The sequence below is a fragment of the Gavialis gangeticus genome, unplaced genomic scaffold (genome assembly GCF_001723915.1).
Source record: "Gavialis gangeticus isolate Ggan-Ray unplaced genomic scaffold, GavGan_comp1, whole genome shotgun sequence".
NCBI lineage: Eukaryota > Metazoa > Chordata > Crocodylia > Gavialidae > Gavialis > Gavialis gangeticus.
Window position 1 is genome coordinate 42,890,126 of NW_017728998.1, and position 8,691 is coordinate 42,898,816.

General features: G+C 44.5%; 1 protein-coding gene across 2 annotated transcripts in view; it reads left to right on the plus strand.

The window, feature by feature from the left end:
- The first annotated feature begins 523 nt into the window (after nt 1–523).
- Nucleotides 524–8,691, plus strand: part of NUP93 (nucleoporin 93) — a 185,258-nt gene continuing 177,090 nt past the window's right edge. Inside the window, exon 1 of one of the 2 annotated variants that reach the window (XM_019505794.1) lies at nt 524–714. The gene's annotated coding sequence lies outside the window, so the exon portion shown is untranslated. Of the gene's footprint in view, nt 715–1,564; nt 1,667–8,691 lie in introns of those variants that run through there. The other variant, XM_019505795.1, reaches the window with a different exon arrangement.

Genomic DNA, 8,691 nt, shown 5'->3' on the forward strand with positions numbered 1-8,691 from the left:
TTGAGCAGAATGCCAAAAACACCCACAACCTTGACTTGTAAGATGTTGGCATGCCAGGGGTGGATGACAGGGGCTGCAAGGGGCCAAATACTTGTTGTGGCAATGCAGGCCTGGTCCATTCTCCACCGTCTGCCCCAAGGTGCGTGTGCCAAGCAAAATACCTTTGCATGCCATGTTCTGGCACCCATGCTGGGGATTGTCTACCCTGGTTTAGATTATTTACAGCTCCTAGGCTGGAATACAAAGGGAGAGAAGTTTTGCACCCACCCCTTCACTTTGCAAATCTGTGACAATCGAATTCATACTCAAAGCCTAGGGTCTTGGGTGAATTGAGCAGGAAATACAATCTGTTAAAACAAATAGTGAACCCAGCAGCCTCCTACCTTTATCAAGTTGTTTGGAAGGACAACTTTCTGTCCAAGGACAGGGCATCTTTGTAAGTGCCTTGTGTCTCCTGTAATTTTGCAACTCACCACTGTGCATAGCAAAATTTTAAAAAATTGTAGAGAAAAGAAAGAAGGGGAGAGAAAAAAAATCCTTTCTGTCTGCTCTCTCCTCACTGGAGACAGCTGGTATTTTAAACTAGAGTGCTGGATCCAGTGTCCTTGAAGGACCAGTGTCAGATGTTGGCATTATGAATGTCAGACACCAGACAATCACGCAGCTCCATGTCACCAGCAAGGCAGACAGCATGAAACAAATCCAGATGGCAAGGTAAGAAACTACTAGGCAGGAGGGAGGGAGAAGCGTTCTCTCGCTGCCTTTTAAACATTGCTGCTGATCTTTCAACCAAAGCACTTAAGAGCCTCTGAAGCAGCAGTATCTTCACCTCTTTACCCTTTGGCTCCAGCTAAATGCCACTAAAATGCATTCCGGGGAGGAGATGCAGGGCAGGGGGAGATTGGAATCTGCTGATCAGGATGTGCCTGTGTTAGGAGGAAGTATAGTGAATACACTGGGGGGAAGAGAGACCCTAAGACAGTTAATATGCCTGGCCCTCAGGCTTTAAACTCTGTTTTTAGAGAGTTTAAAGGGTGAGGGGCATTTGATCCCACTCACTCCTCTGAGTGGATTTTACTGTGGAAATCAGGGCATGCCCATCCAATATTACATTTGAATCTCCCCACAGAAGATCTATAAAACTAGAGTGACTTTAGCCTAAGATCCCCAAGAGGGAAAGTCGGCCACAGCAGCCTGCAAGTTATCCCTCACTGGGAGGCTCCGTGCTAGGCCGGTACAGCCCTCCAACAGGGAGACAATCAAGGAGGGAGAGGGCTGGGGAGCCACCCAGCGCCCTCCCGGACAGTCCCAGCCGGGGCCACACATCAGAGCTGCTCGCTCCAGAACAGCCCAAGGTGGAGGCCGTCAGAGCAGCCTTCGTGCCCGACCTGAGCGAGCCCTGGCCTCGGAAAATGAGGTCTGTGACCCGTGCAGGCCTCGACACAGCTCCTCCCGCCCCAGTAGCCGGCCCCGGGGCTGGGGTGGGGTCGGGCGGGACCGGCCCGGGCAACCCCAGGACCACCGCCAGGAAACGCCCCGCCCCCCGCTGCCCGCGTCTACCGCCAGCGCCTCAATAAAGTTTTGGCGTGGGGGCTGCTGGGAGCTCGGCGGCTGCTCCAATCAGCGCGCGCGGCGCGGAGTCTGCGCCCGCGGCGGAAGGACACCGGTAAGTGGCGGGGGGCTGGCGCGGCGGCTGTGGCCCCTGTGGCCCCCCTCCGGGGCCACGTGCGTGGCCTTTAGCGAGTCCCTGCCCAGCGGCTACGGGCTCGCCCGGGCGGAGCTTCCGGGCCCCGGGCTTGTCAGCGCGGCGGGCGGGTGTGCCCCGAGCACGAGCTTCCGGGCTTGCGTGGGCGCCTGCAGCCGCCTGCGCCCTGCCCTCTGGGGCCTCCCTTGCCTGGTCTCTAGTACGGGTTCTCGGTCTCTTCAGCGGCCAGGCCCCTGCGTTAGGCTCCAGCCCCCTCGGAAAGTGCCTGCTCTTAACTTTCATTTGGAAGTCACTGGTCTGCAAGGTGCAGCTCTCCCCTGCCTGCTACTTGACTTCAGACTAAGAAACCATCACTATCTCCTCGTGCTGACTACCAGTCATTTCCCAGTTGCTGCTTCTAGGCTTTGACTGAACTAACCCATCAACAGGTGAAGAGGACTATAGGGAAACAAATGGTATATGACAAATGTCCTAGATGCATTAAAAAATACCTAACTGAAATGCGTACCATTTGGTTTTGCTCTCCTCTGTTCCCTGCATTCTCTGCTGCTGCTGCTGTTTTAACCCAGCTACTTGGGGTGTTACCTGTTAATGCCTCTGTCTTTTTGACCAGCAGCAGCCTCAAGAATGTTTTGTTGATTGGGACACTAGATTTACTGGGCCTTTTTAGATGGGATTTGATTTGTCTTCTAGCCCTGGTCTCTACAGGGTTGCAGCACAAAATGCTGACTTGAGTGCAACCGGTGTTACACTCTCCATGGGCAAGGCAAACCTCTTGTAATATGGTTGGAGCTTTCTTTTGTTAAAACTTGTGTTTTGACCCAGTGAAACTTGATGGGTAGATGCACGCCATTCCATGCTGCTGGCTACCTTCCCTGGCCCAACACTAGCCTTAGCTCAGTAATTCTGTCACATGTACATTGCCTATATTTTTGGATGTGTGATTTTTCCAGCAGAGAGGATATCTTGGTAATTTCTACATTTCTTTTGTAACATCCTTTGTAATTTTCTGAGTGTGAGGTTTTTTTTTGTATTTTTTTTTCTCCTTCCAAATTAATGGTAGCTTTCCACGTAACAGTGGTTAGCCTGGTGTGTCAATGATCTGGGCTCAGATCAGGTGCTCAACATATATAGAAAGGAGTTGGGGGTGGCGGGGGAAGCATGAATTCTGAGGTAACAAAACTGACAGATAACACTATTACAGGTTTCCCTCGCTTTATGCTGTACATGCATTCCTGGAAAACAGTGCAGACCTCAAATTCGCACAAAGGGAACCCACTTTACAATCTAACAAATAGGGATACATTCCAAGATCTCGATTGTACTGACCCCCACTTTACAAGACCATTTTGGTACTCACCAACTGCACAGGGTGGTGGTGAATGTTACCATAATGGGGATGGCAACGACAGAAACATGTGTCACAGAGAACAAGCAAGGAGCACAGATCCACACAGGCAGGGTCCTGTCCCTATGGCAGGGGCAAATTGGGGTAACCACCCCAGACCCTGTGCTTTGCGGGGTCCTGCGGAGCTGGGTGGAGCAGCAGCGGCACATCCAGCCGCTTGCTACCCCCCACACCGCCGCTGTTGCTGATGACTGCGGCGGCAGCTTCAGGTCCAGGGCCTGTGGGATTGGAGTAGGGTTGGGGCCCTGCATGGGCTGACTTGCCCCAGGTCCTGCATCCTGCTCAGGTATGCTCTGCATACAGGAGGTTATATTTTGGTGCGTGTCACTCCCACAATGTACCACACAAAACAGCTGACTGAGGGCTTCCACCACACTGATCGCATAAGAGTGAATTTACCTTGCATATAATGAATTTTTGGTATAAAAAAGCTTGGTGCGTAAGAGTGAATTAGCACATACAGAACCTGCATAAAGTGAGGGAATCCTCTATTTAAGATAGCCAAGGGTTGAAAAACCTGAGGACAACCTGCATAGTTGCTTTGCAACTTGCAAAGCAACATAAAAACAAGCTGACAATCAAAAATACTAAAAAGCTTGTTTGTACAATCAACAAGTAGTCTGCAGCATTCAGGTTATAGAACTTTTATATCAAGGAGTTAGTTGTAAAGCCAGAATTTCTGGTGGATGGTGAAAACTTGGAAATGGATGGTTGTTTTTGTAAGTGTTGTTTTTATTGCAGGTTTTTAATACAGGGACCTCCAGAAACTGACCTAAAAGTTGAAAGGGAGGAGACATCAGCAAAGCTTTGGGAGATGCCTTACTGTAAAGCTTAGCAGCTTCTCCATCTTCTGAGTAGAGAGAAGATGTTGGACTTGTTGCCAAAGTGCTGCCTTGCACCTGCTTTAGGTGGATTTATACTGCTACTCCTAGCTGCCCCTAAAGCTTCTAGAAAATCAGCAGTGTCAGAGTCTCCTTTTTTCACAGAAGCTTCTTGCTCATCCTTGGGCTCGTTTTTCTCTCTCTCTCTCTCTGCCCATGATTAGTTTCAATTTCTATAGGTGCTGCTGCTGGTAGCTTTCCTAGGGAAGCTGAGGAGTGAAACTGACCTGATTCTTGTCTCTTTCATTGCTGCTTAGGGGTTTCTGAATGTAAAGGGTGAAACTGAACCAGACTTGTCAATTTCACTTTGCTGCAGTAGTACTGGAGAGGTCTGGTATGCAGAAGGGTAGATAGTATATCCTCACATTAACTTTCCATTTCAGAGAGATCTTCACAGCCATGAGTGGTAGATGGCCTTAATAAAAGATTGGTAGACTATATTCAGTTTAATGTGACCACTACTTACCAGTTATAAAACAATGACTTGTCAAAAAAAAAAAAAGTAATGGAGTCTTTTTAACCTTGAGTTTTGATGTCTAACTCTAAATGTGGGTACTTTTGTTTATTATATTTTAGATATATTATCTTTCATAGTAATAAGCTAAAAAAGTTAAATTGCTCTATTTTTCTCAAAGCTAATTAATTAGATGACACATACCTTTCAGTATTTGAAGGATAACGGACGATGTTCACATATCTGAATATTTAAGCTTTGAAGCCTGTTCAATAAAATATTTGGCATGGCTATATTTGGAGTACATTACGACATTCTTCATTGGGTAGCATCACTGTTGTCTTGAGGAGAATTGGCCTTTTTTTTTTAAATAGCAAATCATCCTTTAAATCAGTGTGGAGTTAACAAACCGTACCTGTCATTGCCTTCCAGTGCCTTTTTCGCTTAAATTCAGTCAACTACTGCAATATATGTTTATTTTTAGTTTCCAAATGTTAGAGAACTGTTAAAATGGAGTTTTATTGGACATAGAATAGTAGTTGAAAGCAGCAGCATCTATTGATAAGTTATCAGTGTTGTTTTACAGAAAAGCCTTTCCAGTTTTGGCTTTTAGTCGAGGGTCGATCTGGCTTTACAGAAGTTGGTTTAATTTTTTTTATCTGCATTTTCTTTCCCTTAGGTGTCAGTTGTTGCTCTTTCCCCAGCCAGACATGAAAATCTGGCATCATTCTGCTCATTACTGTGGTAGCAGTTCCCATCTTGAACAGCAGCATTAAGAGTCATACTGCAGTCTCTTGAATGCAGTAAATTCTGTGAGTGGAAAGGCTAGTTTGCACAGTTGCTTTATCTAAATATTTGAATTTTTGACATTTAAAAAAAAAGGTGATTGGTGATCACTGTGTAGATGAGAATGAGTTGTCATTTTTATGGGTTTGTTAACCACAGTTAATTAATCTTATGAGGTCAAAAATAACTCTTATTCCAGATTTACTAAAATCAATCTGTCTTCAGCACGGGTTGCTCCAATATTTGCAATTACGGAAAAAACCTTTTGTGGCAGAGACCCCAAATCTGTGGCCAAAAATGCAGTTTAGGGAGCTGATCTAGAGTGCACTGACTCTCTTCATGCTATCTAGTTTTAGCGCTCTTTGAGAAGTTAACGCTTTATGCTCCTTGCTTTTTATCTAGGTAGTTAATGAAAAAGGGAAGTGGACCGGATCAAATCAGATTAAACTGAAGTCTGTGCCATTCTTGCAGTCAGTGCCACACACACTGCTCTCTTGGGAACTGATGGTAGCAGTCTTAACTGTATGGGAAGCATGGTTATTTAGGTCAGTGCCTGCCAACAGAGACTGCTACTGGTAGTGGTGAACAAGAGATCTCTGGCACATGAGTAAACACAGGAAAGATGCCCTGCAATGCAGTACAGGACGTGAAATTGCTTTTTTTTCCATTGGCTTGCTAATCTCATCAAACAAATCAAGTCTTAGCAGTCTAGTCTGGGTATTGATTAGTAGAAATTCAATTGTCACCTGTGCCCCAAAACAGCTGTAAGCTTGCCAAAAGTGTGCTGGGAATGTTTATGGGACCCTTACTCCCTGGAAGTAGGTGTGTTAGTGTACTGATCTCTATGCAAAGTTATTGAATGAAATGCTTGTGCATTGTTTTTTCTATTTGCTACAAAAGTTTGAACTGCCAAATGTAATACTTCAAAACCTGTTCCTGTCCAGATAGAATTAAACAGTCTCATTAGGACTGTTAATAGTGGGGCTTATGGTCAGGCCTGAAATTTATATGTAAGGAATGTACGGTCATTCCATTGGAATTTTTGGATGTCTTCTACTGAACTATTCCTTAACTCCAGGCGTTTTTGGAAAGACAAGTTCTTGAGAAGTAAAATATTTTTATTTTTTCTGGACTATGGGTAACGAAGTTGAGCTTGTAATCCACTTGAGGCAATATTGGCTGCTTGCAGATGTTAGAACCAAAAACCCGCGCTTTACTGGAGGAAGCAGCACATTACTTTGACATGGTTCTATGCTGTCTGTATAGATTGGATGTTTTAGCAGGGCTTTCTGGTGCTTTTAGCTAAAGCTGATTCAATCAGCTATTAGATAAAAATGCCAAAACCACCCCCACTAAAATGCCCGATCTGTACAGATGTTGGATGAGCTGGGTCCTGCTAACACAGTGCCTCTTCTGGGTGTGTGCTGGGTTTGCCATGGGAACAGGCTGAATTTAAAGTAAAATGTCATTTTTTTCCCCATAACATCTGCAAGCAGCTATCATGCTTTGCTTGCTATGTCAATCACAGTGTTGACATTTTATTGTCTGTGGTCATACCCAGTGTCAAGGAATCTTGTAGACAGCATGTTGTCAATGAGCCATGAGTTGAGTGACCATAACTGCAGGCCTTAGTTTGTCTTGTCTGACCCCTTGAAAAAGCCTTGCTGGTTTCATTTCTGTATAGGGTCACTCTTAAAAGTCTAGATAAAGGAGGCAGTTAGGAGAGAAAAGCAAGTGGAAGGAAGGAAAATGTTCTAAGAGTAGGATTACATTAAGGTTCACCTTTTTAGTTTAGGGCTGTGGTTTTCAACCTTCTAAAAATTTGTGGACCCCTAAAAAATTTGGAATGGTGTGGACCCCTTTGAATTGTTGGCATGGGTATTCACATACTTTTGGTTAATCATAGCCCACAAAAGATGACTCATTACTCTGTGGACCTCCAGGGGTCTGCGGACTACAGATTGAAAACCACTAGTTTAGAGAGAGCACAACTTGTGGAGCTGTGCAGCAAAGCTACCATAAGTGCAGGTTGTCTCTTTCTCAGCCCTTTATTTAATTGTATTCTTTGGTTGGCAGTTTTCATTTGATGGGAACAATTGTTGGGGGTTTGTGATCTCTACTGCAGAGGTTTTGTAAGATGCCAGAAAGGAAGACGCTACAATGGGCAGTATTAATGCTTTGAGATCCAATGTTGTTGCCAAAGATGGGTGTGGTGCCATTTTATTTGTTGATGTGGCTTCCAGACACTCATCTGCCTTTCCCTGGAATAATTTCATTCATTTTCTTACTGTCCTGTGTTCTGTTGTTGCTTTTTATGGATCCTGACAAGATGCAGACATTTGGATGCTGAAATGTATTTTCATTGCAGTAACTTGTCTTTTAAAGTAACTATGAACCCATTGCTTAGTTCCCAGAACACTTTTGATGCTGAATTCCCATTAAAGGGAGCTGTTTTTTGTTTGTGTAGTCCATTTTCATGTGTACTAGCTTCCAATGGCATAGTCATCACTGCTGTTCACATCAGCACTCTGAACATTTGTCAGTAATCAGTGAAAATAATGGTAACATATCATTCCTCTTGAGTCATGGGGCCTGCATGTAAGCTTGTCCCCCTATTGTTTGCTCTGATTTCATTAATTAGGTTTCATTTTTTCATTTTATTGCCTGCAGAAGAGAGTTAAGTATGCATTATCTAGCACTAGGAAAATAAGCCCCATTTCCAGATGAAATCTTTGGGGTCTATGGTACTATGCCTTTCCCAACTTCTTGTGTTTTGCTTTCTATTCAACTGGGCCAGCTTATTTCAAGTTTATGAAGAGCTGACGTCAAAGTATTCAAATTTGTGTGCCTCAAGTTAAGCAGCTGAGAAGTGACCTGAGTCCTCCAATGCTGAGCCTTTGTGGCTCCAGTTAACTTAGCTGAGAATCTGAACGATGTGGGTGCTTAGACACCCAAATTTGAACACTCTGACCCATGTCTTTCATTAACATGAGCATTCTTGCTGAAACTAGACAGTAACTTTCTCATGCGAGTCCCAAGAAGTGTACATTCCTTTTTCCTTCTAGAAATTGCAGTTGCTGTTCTGAATTGTGATTTATGTGCTGCTTTAATGACCTCATCAGTTACAGCCTGTTTGCTAAATAAACACTTTACACTGTACAGTTCCTTCAAATGATACATTCACCCCTGCAGTGTATGCATGTAATTCTCATAAACAATAATGAAAGCTTCCTGTATGCATTGAGGGAAGACCATATAGCTTTCACATTGGAACAGCCTGTTCATATTTCTTCCTATCTGTGGAGTTAGTGATGCATAGTTTGATACAGTTAAATATAGAAAGGCTGAAACACAAGGAGGTTCATAGTTTGTAGGGTTGGAATGGAAGTGAGCAGATCATCAAGTCCAATCCCCTGCAATGGCAGGAAAGAGTACTGGGGTCAAATGACTCCAGCAA